Source organism: Taudactylus pleione, unplaced genomic scaffold (genome assembly GCF_031769625.1).
Source record: "Taudactylus pleione unplaced genomic scaffold, aTauple2 ptg000391l, whole genome shotgun sequence".
Classification (NCBI taxonomy): domain Eukaryota; kingdom Metazoa; phylum Chordata; class Amphibia; order Anura; family Myobatrachidae; genus Taudactylus; species Taudactylus pleione.
In genome coordinates this window covers 1,795,881-1,817,500 of record NW_028284792.1, presented here as the reverse complement: position 1 = coordinate 1,817,500, position 21,620 = coordinate 1,795,881, and the positions used below count along the sequence as shown (strand labels likewise).

The 21,620-nt window shown below is 42.1% G+C and overlaps 1 long non-coding RNA gene and 9 other non-coding genes across 12 annotated transcripts; all 10 read left to right on the top strand.

The window, feature by feature from the left end:
* The first annotated feature begins 3,965 nt into the window (after nucleotides 1-3,965).
* On the top strand, nucleotides 3,966-19,838 carry LOC148507527 (uncharacterized). 3 transcript variants are annotated; one of them, XR_015869700.1, is made up of 22 exons: nucleotides 3,966-4,321; nucleotides 5,958-6,025; nucleotides 6,316-6,343; nucleotides 7,250-7,302; nucleotides 8,134-8,168; nucleotides 8,398-8,418; nucleotides 8,687-8,708; nucleotides 9,272-9,337; nucleotides 9,783-9,847; nucleotides 11,126-11,158; nucleotides 11,379-11,402; nucleotides 12,579-12,638; nucleotides 14,012-14,046; nucleotides 14,264-14,284; nucleotides 14,725-14,746; nucleotides 15,308-15,438; nucleotides 15,788-15,855; nucleotides 16,549-16,825; nucleotides 17,667-17,726; nucleotides 18,192-18,226; nucleotides 18,710-18,731; nucleotides 19,700-19,838. It is a non-coding gene; the product is annotated as an uncharacterized LOC148507527 (long non-coding RNA). The 3 variants fall into 3 exon arrangements; XR_015869698.1 differs by having other exon boundaries at nucleotides 11,092-11,158; XR_015869699.1 differs by having other exon boundaries at nucleotides 11,092-11,158; nucleotides 18,192-18,538.
* On the top strand, nucleotides 6,067-6,192 carry LOC148507536 (small nucleolar RNA SNORA40). The gene has a single exon (XR_015869717.1). It is a non-coding gene; the product is annotated as a small nucleolar RNA SNORA40 (small nucleolar RNA).
* Nucleotides 7,050-7,175, top strand: LOC148507535 (small nucleolar RNA SNORA18). The gene has a single exon (XR_015869710.1). It is a non-coding gene; the product is annotated as a small nucleolar RNA SNORA18 (small nucleolar RNA).
* Nucleotides 8,193-8,329, top strand: LOC148507534 (small nucleolar RNA SNORA8). Its single transcript, XR_015869712.1, has one exon. It is a non-coding gene; the product is annotated as a small nucleolar RNA SNORA8 (small nucleolar RNA).
* LOC148507533 (small nucleolar RNA Z40) lies at nucleotides 11,242-11,313 on the top strand. The gene has a single exon (XR_015869707.1). It is a non-coding gene; the product is annotated as a small nucleolar RNA Z40 (small nucleolar RNA).
* On the top strand, nucleotides 12,379-12,504 carry LOC148507532 (small nucleolar RNA SNORA18). Its single transcript, XR_015869709.1, has one exon. It is a non-coding gene; the product is annotated as a small nucleolar RNA SNORA18 (small nucleolar RNA).
* LOC148507531 (small nucleolar RNA SNORA8) lies at nucleotides 14,071-14,207 on the top strand. Its single transcript, XR_015869711.1, has one exon. It is a non-coding gene; the product is annotated as a small nucleolar RNA SNORA8 (small nucleolar RNA).
* Nucleotides 15,896-16,021, top strand: LOC148507530 (small nucleolar RNA SNORA40). The gene has a single exon (XR_015869716.1). It is a non-coding gene; the product is annotated as a small nucleolar RNA SNORA40 (small nucleolar RNA).
* Nucleotides 16,665-16,736, top strand: LOC148507529 (small nucleolar RNA Z40). The gene has a single exon (XR_015869706.1). It is a non-coding gene; the product is annotated as a small nucleolar RNA Z40 (small nucleolar RNA).
* On the top strand, nucleotides 18,251-18,387 carry LOC148507528 (small nucleolar RNA SNORA8). The gene has a single exon (XR_015869713.1). It is a non-coding gene; the product is annotated as a small nucleolar RNA SNORA8 (small nucleolar RNA).
* Nucleotides 19,839-21,620: the final 1,782 nt, after the last annotated feature.

The following is a 21,620-nucleotide window of genomic DNA, read 5'->3' as shown; positions in this document are numbered from 1 at the left end:
GAGAGAAGAGAGTCCAGCAGGGAGGATAAACCAACAGTGTCAATAGCCTCAATATTACGCTTAGTAATGGTAGCCTTAGGAGGTAAAGGAGGGGAAGGAGAGAGGGATAGGTTAAAAGAGAGAAGGTGATGGTCAGAGAGGGGGAATGGGGAATTGGAGTAATCAGAAATATCACAATGGTGAGTAAAGACCAGGTCAAGTGAGTGCCCACTCACATGGGAGGGTGATGACGTCCATTGGGCGAGACCAAATGAAGAGGTGAGGGTAAGGAGTTTAGCTGCAGAGGATTCTGTGGGAATGTCAATAGGCATATTAAAATCACCTAGGATAATGGAGGGAAGATCTGAGGAGAGAAAGTGAGGGAGCGAAGTTGTCAGCTTTCCAGAACTTGACCACAATAGCTCACACCATCTGTTATTCCGCATTTGTTTATTTCCCGCCAACCTGTACTGGTAAATGTGCAGCACATTCACATTAGGCACTTGAGGTATCTATTTGGAAGTAATGTGATAGTTTCACTGAGGAGATGGATTCTTATTGGAGGCCCTTCTGTAAAGGAATGCTTTAAATGCACAGTACCAAAAGAGTTATTGAATTCCAGATATTTATTCAGCAGAAAATCCCTAAAACAAACTGTACACATGGGCATTAGGTGATCTCTACTACATTTCTGACAACTATACCAAGGAGAGACAATAGCTAAGGAAAGACAAGGTTGCAGTGCATAAGCAATATCAGTAAGACTAATGACAGAACTTGTGGAAGAAGAACATGTACTACTTTCCCAGTGAAGACTTAGGCTACGCGGTGCTGAGGGGCTGACTGAGCAGCAGCCAAAATGTAATAATTGACTTGTGCTGCTCCATGGTGGGGTGCTAAGGAGCTGAGCCCAGGGTTGGACTGGCCCACAGGGGTACAGGGGAAATCCCCGGTGGGCCCCACTGCCTGAGGGCCCACCCCCTCCTCTAGGTGTCAGGTTATAGACCTCAGTTTTACATTGTTACTCTATTAGACTGTCGGTTACCTGGTGAAGCAGGACCACTGATCAGCATGGGGGCTTGGTTTCCTTCTATAGAAACTACACTAAAATTTGCCTATTGATTAGTGTCTGTGGTGGCTGGCCACACCTTTTAAGCATGGGCCCCTACCACTTAATTCCCCCGGTGGGCCCTTCATGTCCCAGTCCGACACTGGCTGAGCCTGTAGTGCTGAGCAACAGGTAATGACTGTTTTTTTGCTGCGGTGGGGTGCTCTACCTCAGCAACAGGTAATGAATGTCTTGTCTTCAGTGGGTGCTGAGGGGCAGAGCCTACAGTGCTAAGCTGCTCAGCACTGCAGGCTCGGCATCCCACCGCAGCACAAGACAAGACAGCCATTACCTACTTCTCAGCCTGGTAGCACTAACACTGAATGGTCTTCTGGCGGTGAATCACAACAGCCGCATCTGCTCTGTTACCAGGCTGTCCCCACAGACTCTCACCCTGCCAAACACAAGACCTCTCGCCGCACAATATAACACCCTGCTGCCCACCACACCTGTCCCCACAAACACTGAGGCTGCTGGTGCCGGTGCCGCCCACAATGGAGGGACTGGGAGCTCCTCTCTTCTGCTATCGACTGGTTAGATAAATCTGTGGAGGGCTGGGGCAAATAATGTGTGTTATTTTTTTCCTGTTGGGACAAATGTGCTTTTTTTTTGTTTTTCTTTCCATGTGGGGGCTATATATGTGTGTGTGATTCCTTTCCGGTTAATGTGTTTGTTTGTTTTTCACTGTACGGGCCAACGTGTGTGTGTTTTTCCTGTTGGGGCCAGTGTATTTATTTATTTTTTTTATTATTTGTGGGGGTGAATGTATGTGCTTTATTCCTGTGGGGGACAATGTGCCTAGTTTTTCCCTATGGAGAACAATGTGTGTGTGTGTCTTAAGCTGCATACACACACAACGATGTTAGTAACCAACGATTTTAGTGAACGATTTTCGTTCAGATTTTCCCTTGATAAAGTGAACAAAAATCGTTCACTAAAAATTGTTGGTTACTAAAATAATGAACGATTTTCAAACACAATGAACGATTTTTTAATCATGCATACAGTGAATGGAAATCGTTCATTCTGCACAACATGAACGATTTTCTGAACGAAAATCGTTTGTTGGACAGCCAGAATGGACGATAAACTACAAACGTGAACGCGCATGAACGATTAACGTTCACCTTAAAAAGACAAACGATTTTACAAACTATTTAACGATAATGACGTAGTTATAGTTAAATTGTTCAAAAAATCGTTGTGTGTATGCACCTTATATAATAAAAATAATAATAAAAGTATTTATGGATATAGTTAGATATGGGGGGGGGGGGGCTGATTACCCAATACCACTGACTTTGCTTAACACGCATTATATCACAAAAGTAGGACACCAGTTGGGACATTGTGACATTGGAGCTCCATGTCTTTACAAGTGGAGGGAGTTGTCACAAAGCACTAGGCGCTATTCTAGACTGGTAGCAACTATATTTCAAGAGCAATAGCTTGAAACCAGACAAGGAGAAAAGGTCAAAACATAGAAGTTACAAATGAAGAGATAATGGCTTTGATGCAAAGTTGAATGCAAGTCCATTTAAAGAGTGTGTATTTAGTCTTTTCCCACTGCTCATGTGTCAGAACCAAATTTACATAACTACTGGCAATGCAGAGCTGTACGTTTTTCAGTCACATCTCCACTTGCCACTGAAGAGATGGAACTAGGCTGTAATTGGTCTTTCTCACGTAGGCCAAGTTAAGCGTCTTCATGATAATGAAATCGCAGTCTATGTAGAGTTGTGAAAACATGTAAATACTGTTTCCTGATGAAGCTTTTACACCAAGGGATAGGGCTTGTACATGTGCTCATACTGATTCTGAAATCATGCATATGGATGGAATCGGTATGACATACCGCTGGACTAAAACCCGGCGGATGTAGTACCGACACCGGAAGGCAGAAGAATGAAGATTCCGACAGGGTATTTAAGCTATCCCTAACCCTTTCCCTCCCTCCAACCCTCCCTTAGGGGTGCCTACCCCCCCCCCACTCTGAACCTAACCCTCACGAGGGGGGGGGGGGCCTAACAACCCCTTCCCCATGCTTAATCCTAACCCTCCTGGGAGGGGGGGTGCCTAACCCCAAGTCCCCCCGGGGTCCCGTAAACCTAACCCTCCCACCCCGCACGGCTATCCGCTCCCGACGCCCGGCTTACCTTCGTTCGGTATGCCGGGTGTCGGGATTTCGGCGTGGAGATAACGATAGGCGTCGTGATTTTGACGCCTATCATTAGTCCCATGCCGGGATTTGACAGTCGGGAATCTGGCCGCCGGGAATTTCGACTGTCACATTAACCCAGTTTACACAATAAACAATAATGATGGTATAGAAAGAAAAAAAAAAAACATTTATAAGGCATACCCCAAATATAAAAACTGACGTTTGAAGCTTTTTAAATTTTAAAGTGCACCGTCATTCATTTAAAAGGGGGAGATTTAATAAATCTTGGAGAAATAAAATTGTGAACGATAAAGCACCAACCAATCTGCTCCTATCATTTTTCAAACTCAGTCTGTAACATGACAGTTAGCAGCTGATTGGTTGGTGCTTTATCCCTCAATTTTATCTCTCTGCAAGATTTATTAAATCTCCTCTTAAATCACGATATGAAATACAAACTTTGTGAATGTAATGTTGCAGATAATTGGCAACGCAGCTGTTTGAAATTACCGATATTTAATTTGATTGAATCAAATACAGATTGAACGAACACCAGCAGCCTCCTGCCCTAGCTGCAGCAGATGCTCATCTGGCAGGGGGTGGGATATATAGGTAGAATAGGAGTCTGTCTGGAGGCGGTCTCAGGAGGAGTAGGACTATACTTCCCAGAGTGCCCCAGTGTTGGGGCGCATGCGCAGTGCGGCTAGAGAGGAGGGGCAATTGCTTGTTCCGGTCGGTGTAGCTGCAGGGAGCCGCGTGTTCTCTCTCTCTCTACACGCGGCAGCTGGAGGAGCTGGTACTGTACCATCCAGGCTGCCTGACCTGAGCTCATTCTCCTACTAATTCTTTCCATCTCCTTCCCCGCTTTCCCCGAGCTCCTCAGCAGGCAGGGGGGCTGCAAGTAACAGGACAAACCACAATATTCCCTATAGATGATCTACAAATGAGAAGAAGAAAACGATGGAACTGCATATTCTAGAACACAGGCTAAAAGTGGCCAGCATAGCCAAGGAGAACATCCAATTCTTCACCTATGGATTAATCAAACTTGCTTTCTTGTCATCCAAAACCAGGTAAGCGGCTGCCCGGGCGGAGGGAAGGGGAGAATGACACTGAGCTGCTCAGCGGGTCACTCTCACTGGCTGATTCCATAGCAGAGAACCTCAGGAAAACAACTTCATCTTATTGAATTGTTTGATCCCACAGGGCGACAGTGAGCGTCAGTAGGTGCTGGGATGCATGAGGCTGAGCACTGAATGAATGGAACAGGTGGGGACGTGGCCAGGCGCTCAGGCCTTCCCGACGTGACCACGTGTAGTATCACTGTACTGGGGATACAAGTGTAACTTACACTATATCCCACTGTACGCAGGGAAAGGGAAGAGGGTAAAAGCCAGAAAACAATTTAAAGTGTATTGAAGAAGCCAGAAATCACATTAAATGCATAGAAAAAGCCAAAAACCATAGTAAATGCATTGAAATAAACAGAAACCATATTATTGGAGAGTTGCATCAAGGGTTAAAATGTGGTCAAACCGTGAAAATTGGGTTTGACCGCATTTTTCATATACACCAAGCCTCTGGGACTCTGCTGCGGTGGGTTACCCATAGAACCGTACGGGCTTCTCTCCGCCGAGTGCTGATAGAGGGATCCAATCAGATCCCTCCCAGCACCCCACAGGTGTCCTGTGCATATGCAGAAGGGCGCCGGGAGGGCTTCTGGGTCATAGACCCGGAAGACCATCCACCGCGAACGGCCGCTCTTACTGACAAAGTGGTCTTCTTGCGGAGATCGTCAGCGTCATGCATGCCGGCGTTGCCAATACCGGCATGTGATGACCGGCGGAATGCATCACGGGTCCGATATGCCATGCGTCCCGCCCTAAATGCATTAAAAGACCTGCAGTTCATATTAAATGTTTTGAAGAAGCCGGAAACAATGTAAAGTGTATTGATAAAAATGGGAAACATAGTAAAGACTTCAATAAGTTTACTATTGTTTCCAATATATTTACTATAGTTTGACTTTTACAATATATGTAATATGATTGCCTGCTTTTTCAATGCATTTAACAAGATTTCCGGCTTTTTTAATACTTTACATGGCTTCTGGCTTGCATTTACTATGTTTCCGGCTTTTACCCACACCCCAGGGAAGTGTAAATCCCACTTGCACTGCCTGCAGCTCCCCAGTTGTAAAAACCAGTCGGCCTATTTGACGTTACATATTTTAATAGCTGCTAAAACTTTTTTTACACTTTTTTTTTTTTAAAGTGTTTCTTGGTCCCTATTCAGAGCAGTTATGTGTATTTAGGGAATGCATTTGTTTCGGTGGTTGGGATGTCAACGCCAGCATCTTGACAGCTGAGATGCTGAAGGGTTGGGGGGAGGGTTAGACACTAAGGGGGGGAAGGTTAGGGTTAGGCACCAAAGAGGGAGGGTTAGCATACAGACCACCAAGTGTCTATGGTAACACAGTCGGCATTCTGACTGCCAGTATCCAGACTGTATGTATATACCGATCCCGTATTTAGTTACATACCCAGACAGGCAATATAGAGCACAGGTTTTGCTTCCATTATGTTAAAGAAAAAAAGCTGCAGTGAGGACAATGAGACCTGGCACATGTGCCACATATATATATATATATATATCTCTCCACTCCTCTAGTGCTAACTGCTCTACTCCCCCCTCCCTCCTGTACTGTAGGTGCATGTGCCTGAAATGCTCACTGGTGACTAGGATCTCCTCAGTGAGGACCATGTGCTGTGATACCGGTAAGTCGGCATTGGCTTGTTGCTCTATTTTTAACAGCACTTGCAGTTGTGTTGGTTTGTCCTATATGTAGGTGCAGACATAATACAAGTGCTGAGACAAAAACCTTTTCTTGCAACCCACAACTATTTGATTTGTACGAGTTGTGTTACTTATGGGAAGGGACATGTGTTGTACTACTAAAGGAGCCTACTGTATTTTTCATGCAATATCACTGCTTTCTATTATAACAATTATTTATTTATTTTTTTATGAGACTAATGACAATGAGTCTCCCCCTTCCCCCACTCAGGTGCTGATTATGTACCACATGACATAAGGTGAGTCTGCCTGTTAACCCTTTTGTTGCCTAAGCTGCACTTGAGTATTTATTGGCAGCGTAAACTGCACTGACCCAGGGTGACTGACAAATGCCTTTCTGAACAGTTACTCCATGTATCCGTAGCTGCATACAAGGCTGTTGGACATTGGATGGGCATCAGCTATTTGAATCTGATGGCTGGTAATAATCACTCTCCTCGATGGAGAAAGTATTTCCATCTGATCGGGAACATCAGTGGTTGCTCAGCTTCCAATGTCCGTCCCTAGTGTAACCTATTTAGACCAGTTTCAAATTAATAACTTGTCTGTAATGATTAGAAAATGGGGAAGGCAAATGCTTGTTGTTTTGAGGTCTCAAGGGTCAGACCTATGCCACTTTTACTAAAACTTGGTGAAAACTGTCTCTTGCACCAATACCTGTGTTCATCCACAAAGTAAGAGCTCCAGCTTGCTGCATTGTGAAATGTGTACACAGCATGGTGTCAGCAACTAATCAAACCTGGATGCTTAGGAGATGGGCGTTCTGTAAGAGCAGACTAACTTAAATTTGCTATATAGAACATACCTAATTAAAGAGATGGCCTACGATAGTTCCCTGTTTTCTACTACTGTAGTTTCTATGCACAATAATTAAATGGGAGTGAGGGAACCCTAAAATGTAGCAGTCTACCTCCAATATTGTATAGAAATTAAACTAGTCTTTCAATTGAGGTCTATCCCGATGGTACTTTGATGTAAGTTCATGTCGTTGGAAACGCCTCAGAGATGAAACTTGCAGTTAGCTTTGCCCTCTAAGCTTGGTTATTAGTCGGTTATAACTGCATAACAGCACTCTATGAAATGCAGGCTTCTGTATGTTCTTGCTGGCTAGGACTAACCTAGATGTTTCACCTGCTTTATTTTAGATGCTTTGTTTTGAACACCGTTCTGACATGACACAATATTTATGAAAATGCAGGTAATGTTTATTGCTAAGCAGTAGTTCCAGCTTTTCAGTTGACACAATGGGGGGAATTCAATTCAGCGTGCTGAATAGCTGCGGGAGGGAGCTCCCGCAGCTATTCATTGCGCTGTGCCTTGTCTGGAAGCATTCTCTAAAGTGCCGCGCTAAGCCGGCAAACAGCTGCTTGCCTGGCACTTTTGTCAGATTTCTCCCCTCATCCCCAGGGGGGTTGCGAGAAGTCCTTTTCCCGCCCAAACAGCGTGTTGCATTGAATAGCTGCTGGAGCTCTCTCCCGCAGCTGTTCTACATCGCACTGATTTGAATTCCCCCAAATGGGGTTTACTTACAAAGTGTAGGGTTGTAAAGCCCGACACTTCTGTTCATGTTCTTGCCTGATATTAAAGGGCTGTGATGGCAAGACAAGGCTAGTAAAACCACTTACCTTTTAAATATCTGGCAGACACGGGAACATAATTGTCCTTACACTTTGTAAATAAACCTCATTGTGTCTTGTCTGCCTTCTGAAGGAAATTCAGATTCAGTTTGTGGTGATATCATCAACTACTGTGTGAACTAAAGTAAAATCTCACTAAGGCTGACTTGATGTACAGCTGTTAGCCTCTGAGATAGATAGCAGCATTGGTAATACATCTATCAACCTGGTTATAATAAACATGCTTTGAAGGAGTTTCACATTACATCGGCCAGAACCACTTGCTAATGAATGGTACAGCAATATGCACCATGAAACACTCATATTTCTTTAGCTTCTGTAGTTGTTGAATCTCACCTGCTGTACAGTCATATTATCCAAACACTTTATCTTCAGTGTGTTGCGTCTTACAGGCTCTGGAAAGGTCGGCGCTTCCTGCTGTTGTGAGGTGAGATGATAAAACGTACGTCCTCGCACTGTATGGTATCTGCACCCAATGGCTTTTTCCTGTTGTGGTGTTCATTAAACAGTGCAACATTAAATCAGTAACTGGCATCGTTGGTTTTCAAGCCTTGTGTTTGTAAACCTGGTATTTATGCTGATACAACTCTAATTCTATAATCCTATATCAGTCTTACTTTTTTTTTTTTTTTTTTTTTTTTAATTCTTTCCCACAGGTGAAAAATATCAAATAACAGGTAAATACTCATTTATAGTCGGCTGCTCTGCTTGGGACAGTGGTTCTGCTAGCTCCAGGTGTTTAACAAATGGTCATTACCAAAGCTGCTGTAACATCCAGTTTGTAGCTTGCTGTGGACATGACCATAAAGTAAAGCATCAGAGGGTATATTTGGAGCTGTATTTATTACAGTACAAACCTTCCGGCCAACAAATGCTCTTCTCCTGTATGTTACTCCATTCGTATAAACTGGTCTCTAATTCACTCTCCTTGTTCCCTCTATACAGGCTTAAAGCAAAGTCTACAAAGGTATAGTTGGCCATTAAATGAAGTTCTGCTGTTTGTATGTAGCCGTGTGGTCACTTCAAAGAGGGCTTCTCTGGCTTAAACCAGCTGTTCTTACGCAGTGACCAATATTATAATCCCCCCTACAGGATACTATAGCCACTATGTGTGTACTATGGTCTTTCATAGAGGTGACACTGAAAACCTGAAGTCCTAGCCATACCTTTGAACTGTTGAAAAATTGTAGACTGGAGCTGCCTCACTGGTGCTTTAAGATCTTATTTATAAAACTAACACTTAACTGTTCGAAAGTGAACTCCGAATATAAATATATAATTTTTTTTTTTTTTTTTTTTCTGCTCACTAGTGTTTAATATCAGACTACTTATTTTAATTAGCATTATTTTTCTGTACATCTTGGACCTTTAACGCATAGGTTTCCCTTCAGGGGGGCAAAAGTTTTTTTAGTTGTGTCTTTCAGTTATGGGTCTCCTTGTGTAGCTTGTTTTCATGTTTACTATATACGGGGGACATTTTAGTCTTGTACTTTTGTGTGAACAACTTTTACCACTGTATTTCTCCTATAGATTTGCGTTAAAGGGGTGACACGCCTACAGCCAAAGCTGTTGCCATTTCCGTCGTCCTGGGCACAGGTAATGGTGGTTCTTTCTGCTGTGCATTTATGATCTGTAGCATGTTTTGAAACTAGTGCAGCGTAAGCGCAAGTAGGGGTATGTAGTCAAACATTGTCGTCTGTGTTTTATGTTACATGCAATATAGGCCCATATATGGCTAATGGCTGCTTGTCTTTAGATCGCTACCATGCTGTCTATGGTACTCGCTATGTACGTTTCCTGCTGCAATGCATGCTCACACTGTGGTTATATGTGCTGCCTTATTGCATAAGCAGGCATCCATCCTCCTATGTGAGTGTCTGAAGTGCCCAGTAAGGCAATATAGATAATGGGCAGGTTTTGCTTCCATCATGTAAGAAAAGTTGCATTGATGACAATGAGACCTGGCACATGTCAATCTCTTCTTATATTACAACCATTATTCTGGTGCTAAACTCTTCTCCTTTCCCCTCCTGTACGGTAGGTGCATGTGCCTGAAATGCTCACTGGTGACTGGATCTCCTCAGTTGACCATGTGCTGTGATACCGGTAAGTCAGCATTGGCTTGTTCTTTAACAGCACTTGCAGTTGTGTTGATTTGTCCTATATGTAGGTGCAGACATAATGCAAGTGCTGAGACACAAACCTTCTCTTGCAACCCACAACTATTTGATTTGTACGAGTTGTTACTTATGGGAAGGGACATGTTGTTGTTGTACTACTAAAAAGGAGCCTACTGTCTTTTTGTTGCGAGATCACTGCTTTCTTTTTCTATTATGATTTAAATGAAGAGTATGAACATAGCTTTTCTAATTAAGTGTAGATCCTCCAGTCACCCCTCAATCCAGTGATATTCAGTGGTCAATTCAATTACTCTCCCCAGTGTAAGCGTGGTAGTATGCCACACCTATGGTAGCTTTGGACTCTGTTTGTGTTTGCAGCACCATAAGGTTGCCTACAAAAGTATCTGATTCCGGGGTGAGATTGGGCAGTGAGGGGGGTGAAACGAGATGTAGTTGCTGGCATTTCAATGCTGTTGTAATGGCAACTTGCCATGTGACTCATGTAATAGATTCATTAGAATGTATAGAACATGGCAGGTGGTGAGCATTGATAATTAACCTGCCTCTTTTTGCTCTTGTACAACATAATGAAAGTTGAGCCTCTTGTTGGGTAATTTCACTAATTTCCTGACATCTATTTTTTTTTTCCCCAACAAGACTTTTAACAGCTGTATAAGGTCTTGCACTACAGGTCTATGAAAGTGGTGTACTTAGTAAAAGTATTGACCCGAGATCTAATGCTGTAAACATAAGCAGGCTACACAGGTAAAGATTTTCTGTCCAACCATCCAACTAGTTGATTGGTTGGAATGAAAACCTGGTAACGTATGGGAGTAACTGATGATAAGCAATTTGCTCCTAAATGCCAGAAAACAGATGAAAATAGTGGTCAGACAAGTTTGTTTAGATCAAACATTTAACATTTTGTTCAAACAGTTTTTGTCCATTTTCAGGCATTTGGGAGCAAATTTCTGATTGTCATTTGCTTTCATACCTTACCAGATTTTCATTCTAACCAATCAACTAGTTGGATGGTTGGACAGAAAATCTTTACATGTGTACCCAGCTTTCGAAAGGAGACTGATCAGAGCTGGCTTTCTGATGGTGAAACTGCTGAAATCTCCCACTCACAAGTAGCAACTACAATATATGCTCATAGGGACAAATCTTCAATGGGTCTACCTGACCCTTGGCTGCACATAATCTGTCATACTGATATACTTTTTATAGACCCTGAATAATGGAACACACTTTCCCCACTCAGGTGCTGACTTTATAATGTGCCACATGACATAAGGTGAGTTTGCCTGTTAACCCTTTCTGTTGCCTATGTTGCACTTCTGAAAGCTGGAGGGAGTCTTCTCGTTCTGACACAGACATCACTGTTCTGATGATTGGCAGTGTTCAACTGCTCTGACCCAGGGTGACTGACAAATGCCTTTCTGAACAGTTACTGTAGTAAACATTAAAACATATAATGCAGTGACGTTAACAGTAACACTTATTTCTTTCCTCAGGTGGTGTGTAACAGGGTTTTGAAGGTAATTGACCTTATGCTACTTTGTTACATGTTCGCTTAATGTATTTTATGGTTTTGAAATGTTTAAATCTACCCTACCAAGTCTTGTGTAACTTTTAGCAAATGGGTATACTTTTATTTTACATTCACTGGCAAGGTGACAACCTTATACACTTCTCTAACTTGCTCATGGTTTGTTTAACCTAGAATAGTCTCAAATTAATATGTCTGTATTGATCTGAATATGGGGAAGGCAAATACTTATCAATTACTTTTTTAAACGCCTACCCATGAGCTATCTTGAGGTCTCAAGTGTCAGACCTATGCTAATTTTACTAAACTTCGGTGAAAATTGGCTCTTGCCACAATACCAGTGTTCATCCACAAAGTAAGAGCTCCAGCTTGCTGCATTGTGCAGTGATGTGTACACAGCATGGTGTCAGCAACTAATCAAACCTAGATGCTCAGGAGATGAGTCCTGCAAGAGCAGACTAGCTTAAATTTGCTATATAGAACATGGGCAGTACAGATGGTGTAATGGTTGGCATTGCTGCCTCACAGGCCTGAGGTTGTGGGTTTGATTCCCACTATGGCCCTAACTGTGTGCAGTTTGTATATTCTCCCTGTGCTTGTGTGGGTTTCCACCAGGTACTCCGGTTTCCTCCCACACTCTAAAAATATACTGATAGGTTAATTGGCCCCCAACAAAAATTTAAACATAATGTGTGTCTGCATTTGGTAGAGAATATAGATTTGTAAGCTCCCCTGTGACGGGGACTGATGTGAATGGCCAAATATTCTCTGTAAAGTGCTACAAACTGTGTGCGCTATATACAGAATTGGTAAGTAAATAATGCCTAATGAGATGGCCTACAATAGTTTGTTCTCTATCAGTGTTTTCTACTAGTTACCATGCACAAAACTTAAATGGGGCTGAGGGAACCCTAAAATGTAGCAGTCTGCATCCAATATTGTATAGAAATTAAACTAGTCTTTCAATTGAGGTCTATCCCGATGGTACTTTGCCGTAAGTTCATATCGTTGGAAACGCCTCAGAGATGAAACTTGCAGTTAGCTTTGCCCTCTAAGCTTGGTTATTAGTTGGTTATAACTGCATAACAGCACTCTATGAAATGCAGGCTTCTATATGTTCTTGCTGGCTAGGACTAACCTAGATGTTTCACCTGCTTTATTTTAGATGCCGTGAGCTTTGTTTTGGACACTGTTCTGAAGTGTAGCCATCTATATGAAAATGCAGGTAAGGTTCATTGCTATCCAGTATTTCCAGCTTTATTCAGTTGACTCTACACTATGGGGGAGATGTATAATCTGACGCTGTGTGCTTGAGCAGTATCTGCACACGTCATGGCTGCGGTGTGCCCCAAATGCCTGAGGCGCTAAAGCATTAGGCGCTGCTATCTACAAGAGCTGCCTATGTGCTAAACAATGTATGAATGGTCAGTGGCACTGACCGTTCAGATAGCTGCAGCTTTTGATTTCAAGTGTTATTTTAATATACGTAGCTTGTAAGAGGACCCTCTTCTCTGCAATCCACATGGCATCGTCCTACATCTCCTCCAATGTGTGTCTGCCTGCTGCAGGAAGATTTTTATGGATAAAGCAACATAGAACTATGGGCCTGATTCAGAGATGGATGCAGTACAGGGCAGCTGTCTTTGGGCAGGGCAGCTGCTTTGTGTAAATAAGCTAATGCCGTAGGAGGCATCTTGTGGAAATAGATTTCCTGCATGCTTGTGTGATCTGCTGTTAAGTCCGAGGACGCAGCATCGGAGCACTTGTAAGAACATGGGCCCCCAGATTACTCAGAATGACTCTTGCATCGTAGTAAATCTGCATCGGAAGACACAGAGATTGGCCTCTGCACTCCCAGAAAACTGTGTAATCACACCCCATTATCAGGAATGCTGCCCAGTGCCACCCTTTCCCCGCTCCCAAATGGTGCTGCTGCTTAGAGGGCACTGCATGTGACAACCCCCTGCCATTAGCATTGTACTTAGACCATCTGATTAGCATACTACTCTGAATCGGGCCCTGTATTACTAACACTACTGTTTCTTCATTCAGTTCAAGTGATGATATCCTGTTCAACTGCTGTGTGACTGAGGTGTGAACTAAAGTAAAACATCTGATTAGAACTGACTTGATGCACGGCCGTTGGCCTCTGGCTTACCTATTGTAAAATAAAACCCTTTTATCTATTCACATGTTTCTCATCAAATGTGCTGCTAATATCAACCTAATTATAATTAACATGCGCTAAAGGAGTTTTACATTGCATTAACCAGAATTGCCTGCTGAGGAATGATTCATTAAAAAGCTCCATTCAAACACATTTAAGGGTAAATTTACTAAAGTGAGAGTTCTTAGAAGTGAGTTTTAAAAGCGATGTTGCCCACAGCAACCAATCAGATTCTACTTAACATTTAACTAGCACCTTCTAGGAGATAATAGCTAGAATCTGGTTGCTATAGGCAACATCACTTTTAAAACTCACTTCTAAAATATCTCACTTTAGTAAATTTACCCCATAGTTTCTATTACTATTGAATCTCACCTGCTGTAGAGTTTGCCATATAATCCAGATTATCTTCAGTGTGTTGCATTTTACAGGCTCTGGAAAGGTCGGCGCTTCCTGCTGTTGTGAGGTGAGATGATAAAACGTACGTCCTCGCACTGTATGGTATCTGCACCCAATGGTTTTTTCCTGTTGTGGTGTTCATTAAACAGTGCAACATTAAATCAGTAACTGGCATCGTTGGTTTTCAAGCCTTGTGTTTGTAAACCTGGTATTTATGCTGATACAACTCTCATTCTATAATCCTATATCCTTCTTACATTCTTACATTATATTTTTTTCCACAGGTGAAAAACCTCAAATAACAGGTAAATAGCTGCCAACCCCTTAACTAGGCTTGAGTAAGACTTGGTAATTTCTCATGCGCTAGCCTGAGTACTGTGCGAAATACCTATACTTAATACAATAGGCCAAAGTATTGTATGAAATACTGTGAAAATGTAATAGTAAATCATAAAACATTAGTGCTTATCTGCCTCCTGACACTATAATTTCTAGTCGGCTGCTCTGCTTGGGACAGTGGTTCTGCTAGCTCCAGGTGTTTAACAAATGGTCATTACCAAAGCTGCTATAACATCCAGTTTGTAGCTTGCTGTGGACATGACCATAAAGTAAAGCATCAGAGGGTATATTTGGAGCTGTATTTATTACAGTACAAACCTTCTGGCCAACAAATGCTCTTCTCCTGTATGTTACTCCATTCGTATAAACTGGTCTCTAATTCACTCTCCTCTTTCCATCTATACAGGCTTAAAGCAAAGTCTACAAAGGTATAGTTGGCAATTAAATGAAGTTCTGCTGTTTGTATGTAGCCTAGTGGTCACTTCAAAGAGGGCTTCTCTGGTTTAAACCAGCTGTTCTTACGCAGTGACCAAGATTATAATCCCCTACAGGATACTATAGCCACTATGTGTGTACTATGGTCTTTCATAGAGGTGACACTGAAAACCTGAAGTCCTAGCCATACCTTTGAACTGTTGAAAAATTGTAGACTAAAGCTGGCTCACTGGTGCTTTAAGATCTTGTTTATAAAACTAATTAACACTGTTCGAAAGTGAACTCAAAACATATTAAACACTAGTGGGCAGAATAAAAAATTATCAAAATACTTTGTTTAGTCAGCATACCATTATTCTTTCTGTACATCTTGGACCTTCAATGCATAGGTTTCCCTTCAGGGGGCTAAAGTTTTTTAGTTGTGTCATTTAGTTATGGGTCTCCTTGTGTAGCTTGTTTTCATGTATACTATATACGGGGGACATTTAGTCTTGTACTTTTGTCTGAACCTTATTTAAGGGAACAACTTTTACTACTGTGTTTTTCTCCTGTAGAGTTGTGATAAAGGGGTGTCATTCCTACAGCCAAAGCTTTTTCCATATCATGCCGCCTTCCCTGCATGTCCTGCCTCCTGGGCAGATGTAACAGCGGTTCTTTCTGCAGCTCATCTATATGGCATGTATGGGTACGTAGTCAGACAACTGTGCCATTTCTTTGTTTTGTAATTTGCATGTATATTACATATGGCTAGTGTCTGGTTGTCATCAGTTCCCAGCGCTGATCACTACCTTGCTCTTACAGCTGTCTATGGTACTCTCTATGTGAGTCTCCCGCTGCAAGGCATGCTAATGCTGTGGTTAGATGGGCAGCCTGCTGCTTTATTGCATAACAGGCATCCTCCTACGTGAGTGTCTGAAGTGCCCAGTAAGGCAATATAGGTAATGGGCAGGTTTTGCTTCCATCATGTAAGAAAAGTTGCAGTGATGATGAGATTCTGGTGCTAAATTCTTCCCCTTTCCCCTCCTGTACTGTAGGTGCATGTGCCTGAAATGCTCAGTGGTGACTAGGATCTCCTCAGTGAGGACCATGTGCTGTGATACCGGTAAGTCGGCATTGGCTTGTTGCTCTGTTTTAACAGCACTTGCAGTTGTGTTGGTTTGTCCTATATGTAGGTGCAGACATAATACAAGTGCTGAGACAAAAACCTTCTCTTGCAACCCACAACTACTTGATTTGTACGAGTTGTGTTACTTATGGGAAGGGACATGTGTTGTACTACTAAAGGAGCCTACTGTATTTTTGATATGAGATCACTACTTTATCTATTATCACTATTTAAATGAAGACTTTTAAAATTCGCTTTTCTAATTAAGCATAGATCCTCTACCAGTCACCGCTCAATCCAGTGATATTTAGGGGTCAGTTCAGTGACTCTCCCCAGAGTAAGCACGTTTTTTTTTTTTTTTGCAGCAACATGAGTCTGCCCACAAAAGTAACTGATTCCGGGGTGTAAGGGGGGTGAAGCGAGATGTGGTTGCTGGCGTTCCAACGCTGCTGTAATGGCAATTCGCCCCCTCGTGGCTCATTGAATAGATCAGGTTCTCAAACTCTGACCTCAGGACCCCAAACGGTGCATGTTTTCTAGGACCCCTTGCCCCCCGATCCCAGGATTGACCTTCCTAGCTGCACCTCTTCTGTCACTGATTTATTTAGTGATACTTTATTATAGACCATGTTTAACCTCGTGTGTGTGAAACACACCAATAATGCTGATGGTGTTTCTTTCCCCACTCAGGTGCTGACTTTATAATGTGCCACATGACATAAGGTGAGTTTGCCTGTTAACCCTTTCTGTTGCCTATGTTGCACTTCTGAAAGCTGGAGGGAGTCTTCTCGTTCTGACACAGACATCACTGTTCTGATGATTGGCAGTGTTCAACTGCTCTGACCCAGGGTGACTGACAAATGCCTTTCTGAACAGTTACTGTAGTAAACATTAAAACATATAATGCAGTGACGTTAACAGTAACACTTATTTCTTTCCTCAGATGGTGTGTAACAGGGTTTTGAAGGTAATTTACCTGATGTTACTTTGTTACATGTTCACTTAATGTATTTCTTTAAAATGTTTAAATCTTCCCTACCAAGTCTTGTTACCTAATACACTTCTCTAACATGCTCATGGTTTGTTTAACCTAGGGGTAGACATGGGAAGCCTGTCATTTGAATGGGTGCTGGGCTTCTGACATGAAATCGAGTGATGTGCTGGGTACTAGCCAACGCATCAAAATGGTTTGTTGGTATAACCTCAATGGTTATTATGTGTGCGCACAAGCTGAGCTGCTGACACTACTTGCATGTGTCCGCAGCTGTATACAAGGCTGATGGACATTGGCAACAATCAAACTCGCAACTCGAGTTTGATTGTTGACAATTGGAGACAGTATTGCCATTGGATCGGGAACATCGATGCTTGCTAACCATCCGCTTCCGATATCATCCCTTGTTTAACCTATTTAGTCTCAAGTTAACGTCATTGATCGGAGTATCAAAAGGTCAAATACATATTATCTACCCAAGAGATGTTTTGAGCTCTCAAGGGTTAGAGCTATGCTACTTTTACTAGTTTTCATGCACACAAATGGGTTTGAGAGCCCTAAAATGTAGCAGTCTGCAACCAATATTGTATTTTAAAGAAATTAAACTAGTCTTTCAATTGAGGTCTATCCCGATGGTACTTTGATGTAAGTTCATATTGTTGGAAACGCCTCAGATGAAACTTGCAGTTAGCTTTGCCCTCTAAGCTTGGTTATTAGTTGGTTATAACTGCATAACAGCACTCTATGAAATGCAGGCTTCTGTATGTTCACGCTGGCTAGGACTAACCTAGATGTTTCACCTGCTTTATTTTAGATGCCATGAGCTATGTTTTGGACACTGTTCTGAAGTGTAGCCATCTATATGAAAATGCAGGTAAGGTTTATTGCTAAGCAGTAATTCCAGCTTTATTCAGTTGACACTTTACAATGTCTTATCTGCCTTCTGAAAGGTTTTTCTGGAAAAAGCAACATAGAACTATTACTACAACTACTGTTTCATCATTCAGTTCATGTGATGATATCATGTTCAACTGCTGTGTGACTGAGGTGTGAACTAAAGTAAAACATCTGATTAGAGCTGACTTGATGTACAGCAATTAGCCTCTGGCTTACCTGTTGTAATGTAAAAAAAAATGTATATTTTTTTCATATATATCAATGCTGGTGTTATCAACCTGGCTATAATAAACATGCTCTGAAGGAGTTTCACATTACATCAGCCAGAACAGCTTGCTGCTGAATGGTACAGCAATATGCACCATTCAAACTCATTTAGTTTCTGTAACTGTTGTATCTCAGCTGCTGTACAGTCATATTATCCAAACATTTTATCTTGCAGGCTCTGGAAAAGTTGACGCTTCCTGCTGTTGTGAGGTGAGATGATAAAACGTATGTCCTCGCACTGTATGGTATCTGCACCCAATGGCTTTTTCCTGTTGTGGTGTTCATTAAACAGTGCAACATTAAATCAGTAACTGGCATCGTTGGTTTTCAAACCTCGTGTTTGTAAACCTGGTATTTATGCTGATACAACTCTCCTTCTATAATCCTATATCATTCTTACAAGGTTTGCCCCAAGTCCTATATTATATTCATTGCTTTGCCTTCTGACAGTAAATTTAGAGTTGGCTGCTCTGCTTGCAGGAGGAGGGGGTCTGCTAGTTCCAGGGATTTCACAACTGAATGGTAATTACCAAAGTTGCTAGTTTGCTTTGGATATGATTAAAAGTAAAGCATCAGAGTATATTGGGGTGCTGTAGTTATACAGCAGAAGAGTATTTGTTTGTACTGTAATGTTACTCCCTCCTGTATAAATTGTTCTCTAAATCACTTTTTTTTTTTTTATCCTCTATACAGGCTTAAAGCAAAGTCTACAAAGGTATAGTTGGCCATTAAATGAAGTTCTGCTGTTTGGATGTAGGCTAGTGGTCACTTCAAAGAGGGCTTCTCTGGCTTAAACCAGCTGTTCTTACGCAGTGACCAAGATTATAATCCCCTACCGGATACTATAGCCACTGTGTGTGTACTATAGACTTTGATAGAGGTGACACTGAAAACCTGAAGTCTTAGCCATACCTTTGAACTGTTAAACTGTAGACTGGTGCTGCCTCACCTGTGCTTTTAAGATCTTATTTATAAAACTTAATAAAGGTCGGGGAGGATTCGCTCCCCGAACGAATCGTCCTGTGTCCCCGGCAGGGGTGTGCTCAGTTAACGACACGGAGCACAAACGCTAAACTAAATCCCTCCCTCATCCCCGAACATGTTCAACCTGACTATCATCAGGTTGGACAGTAGCTTCGGGCAATGAATCGCAACTACAAACTGCAGCGTGCATTGGTAGTTATCGTCCAGTTTCTGCCCCAAAACTATGAACGATAACGTTAATGACCAATTTTTTAAAAAATCGTGTACGCACCATAACACTTATGTCTTCAGTTCAATCATGAAGTTTTTTTGTCCACTAGAGTTGAATACAATTCTAATTTTCAGTGTCTGTTGTGTAGTTGGGGGGGGCGCAGGCTGCATCGGAGTCTGAGCTGGTCATCTGTGGCTTTCTGCTGACTCCCGGCGATGTTGGGACAGCGTTTGGGTGGTGCGGTTTGCCACCAGCTTCACAACGGTCATTGCTTATCTTAGTCAGCACACCATTAGTCTTTCTGTGCATCACTGGCCTTTTAATGCATTTGTTTCTCTTCAGGGGGTAACAATTATAGTATAATTTAGTTAAGGGGCTCCTTGTGTAGCTTTTTCTTATGTGGACTATATACGGGGACATTTAAGTCTTGTTCCCTTAACTAAGGTTCAAACAAAAGTACATCTCTTACCACTTACTTTCTCCTGCAGGAGTTGCATTAAAGGGTTGACACTCCCACAGCCAAAGCTGTTGGCAGAAGAAAAGAACGGTTAAGCTTTGTGCATAATGGACCAAAAACGTGAACGAATGTTTTGTCTCTGAATATGGAATAAATTGTTCTGGAGTCTGTTTCCTGTGGGGTGTTTTTTTTAAATGCTGTTAATGTTAAGCCTATCCATGAAGTGAATTTGTACAGTGGTTGGTATATATTTATGGTCGTCTTGCTTAAAGCAGTTAGTTCCATAATCTGTACCCACTTATACCCCTTTTTACACTAAAATCCTAGGTCTGGCCTGAGATTTGAAACACTTCCAACCAGAAGCTCACATTGTGGTTCCAACCTGTTATTCCTGGCTTGCGCTGTTAACACTGCACCAATGTGCATGGTAAAGTTTCTGCTTGTGCATGGAGACCTCTCCAAGTGCTGGTGAGCTGGTTATTCCTATGCTGTAAACAAGCCCTGGGTTTACACTGCCCCTGTAACCCGGGTCCAACCCTGATCGCACACGATTGCTGGGTCACTGGACCTGGGTTATTTTTTTGGGGAACCTTTTACACTGAGCAGCAACCAGGGATATTTGGCCAGTGTAAAAGGTGTATTACTCTTATTCTAGTCTAGGATGTATTCTGGCATGCCTGTTTAAAAAAGGTGGCATTTTGACAATCGCCACAAAATCTAGCATAAATATACCTCTACAGTATGTGTTACAAGCCTTGATTTAAGAATCCACCACAGTAAAAGCCATTTTCAAATCTGAACACTCAAAATAGATATGTATTTAATGATTGATTTGCTAGCACAGTGTACTGGGCAATCACTTGTGAGCATGTGAGTTTGAAAATGCAAGTGCTTGTTGAACTTGCCATACCATATGTGGGTGCCACTGCTTTCTCTCACTTGTATATATTTGTGGCACTACTACAATTAAACACTGAGTAACCCTTAACTTGTACTTAAAATCATACTACCAGAAAAGTAAGTAGTTTCCCTTTTTAAACTATTGGTGCTTTAAAAATACAAGCTAATGCTTGGTACATGCCAACCGATTTGGTAAGTGATAAATGCACTTACTAACTGGCCTCTCAATATGTCTGGCCAGATATTACTACTGGACAGGCATTTAAATTTTCCTTCTCAATTGTGAGATCAGTGTTGGTGTTTCCTGCGATCAAGTGTATTGGTGGTTTGGTGGGTTTATCTGTACATACACAGATGTGCTGATATGTGGGCTCAGCTGTGATAAATCAATCTGTCTGATCAATTGTGGAATGGCCAAAGTTCAATGAATGGCAGATGTACTTAGCAATAGATTGTTTCTTCTGTATGAATGATGTATTGCATAGTGTGTTTTTGCTTAATTTTTCAGAATTGCACCAGTGTCTGTAACTCACAGGATATTAAATAAGGGCTGCAGTCTTGTCTTTGCTTAGGAACTGGTGTCCTAGGCCAATGGGCTAGGAAAAGTATTGTTGACTTTGATTGTACTGGAGTTCTGACAGCTGCTGTGTAATGACTATGTAGAGGCTCTTTAAGGTTTTATTAGCTTCTAGAGCTTTAGAGAATCTTCCAAGGAGGTATTGTAAGGTGGGTACACACGATGTGCTGTATGAATGATATCGCTAAATGATTTCCCTTGAACTTTCTGTAGTGCAGGACAAATGATATTGGGTGTACACACAGAGATATTTATATCTTTCAGTGAAGTCATCCAGTCACATCACTGCACAGGCAATTCTTGATATCAAGTTGGCCGGCATGTACAGACGACCAAAGATATCGCTATCTGTCAGTGGGAGTGCGCATTGTGGTCATTCATTGCATACACATGGAATGATGGTCTCGTGTATGCCCCTTACGTTTTACATTGCGAGACTTCTCTGCTGTCTAGGAAACTCACATGTGTTCAGTCC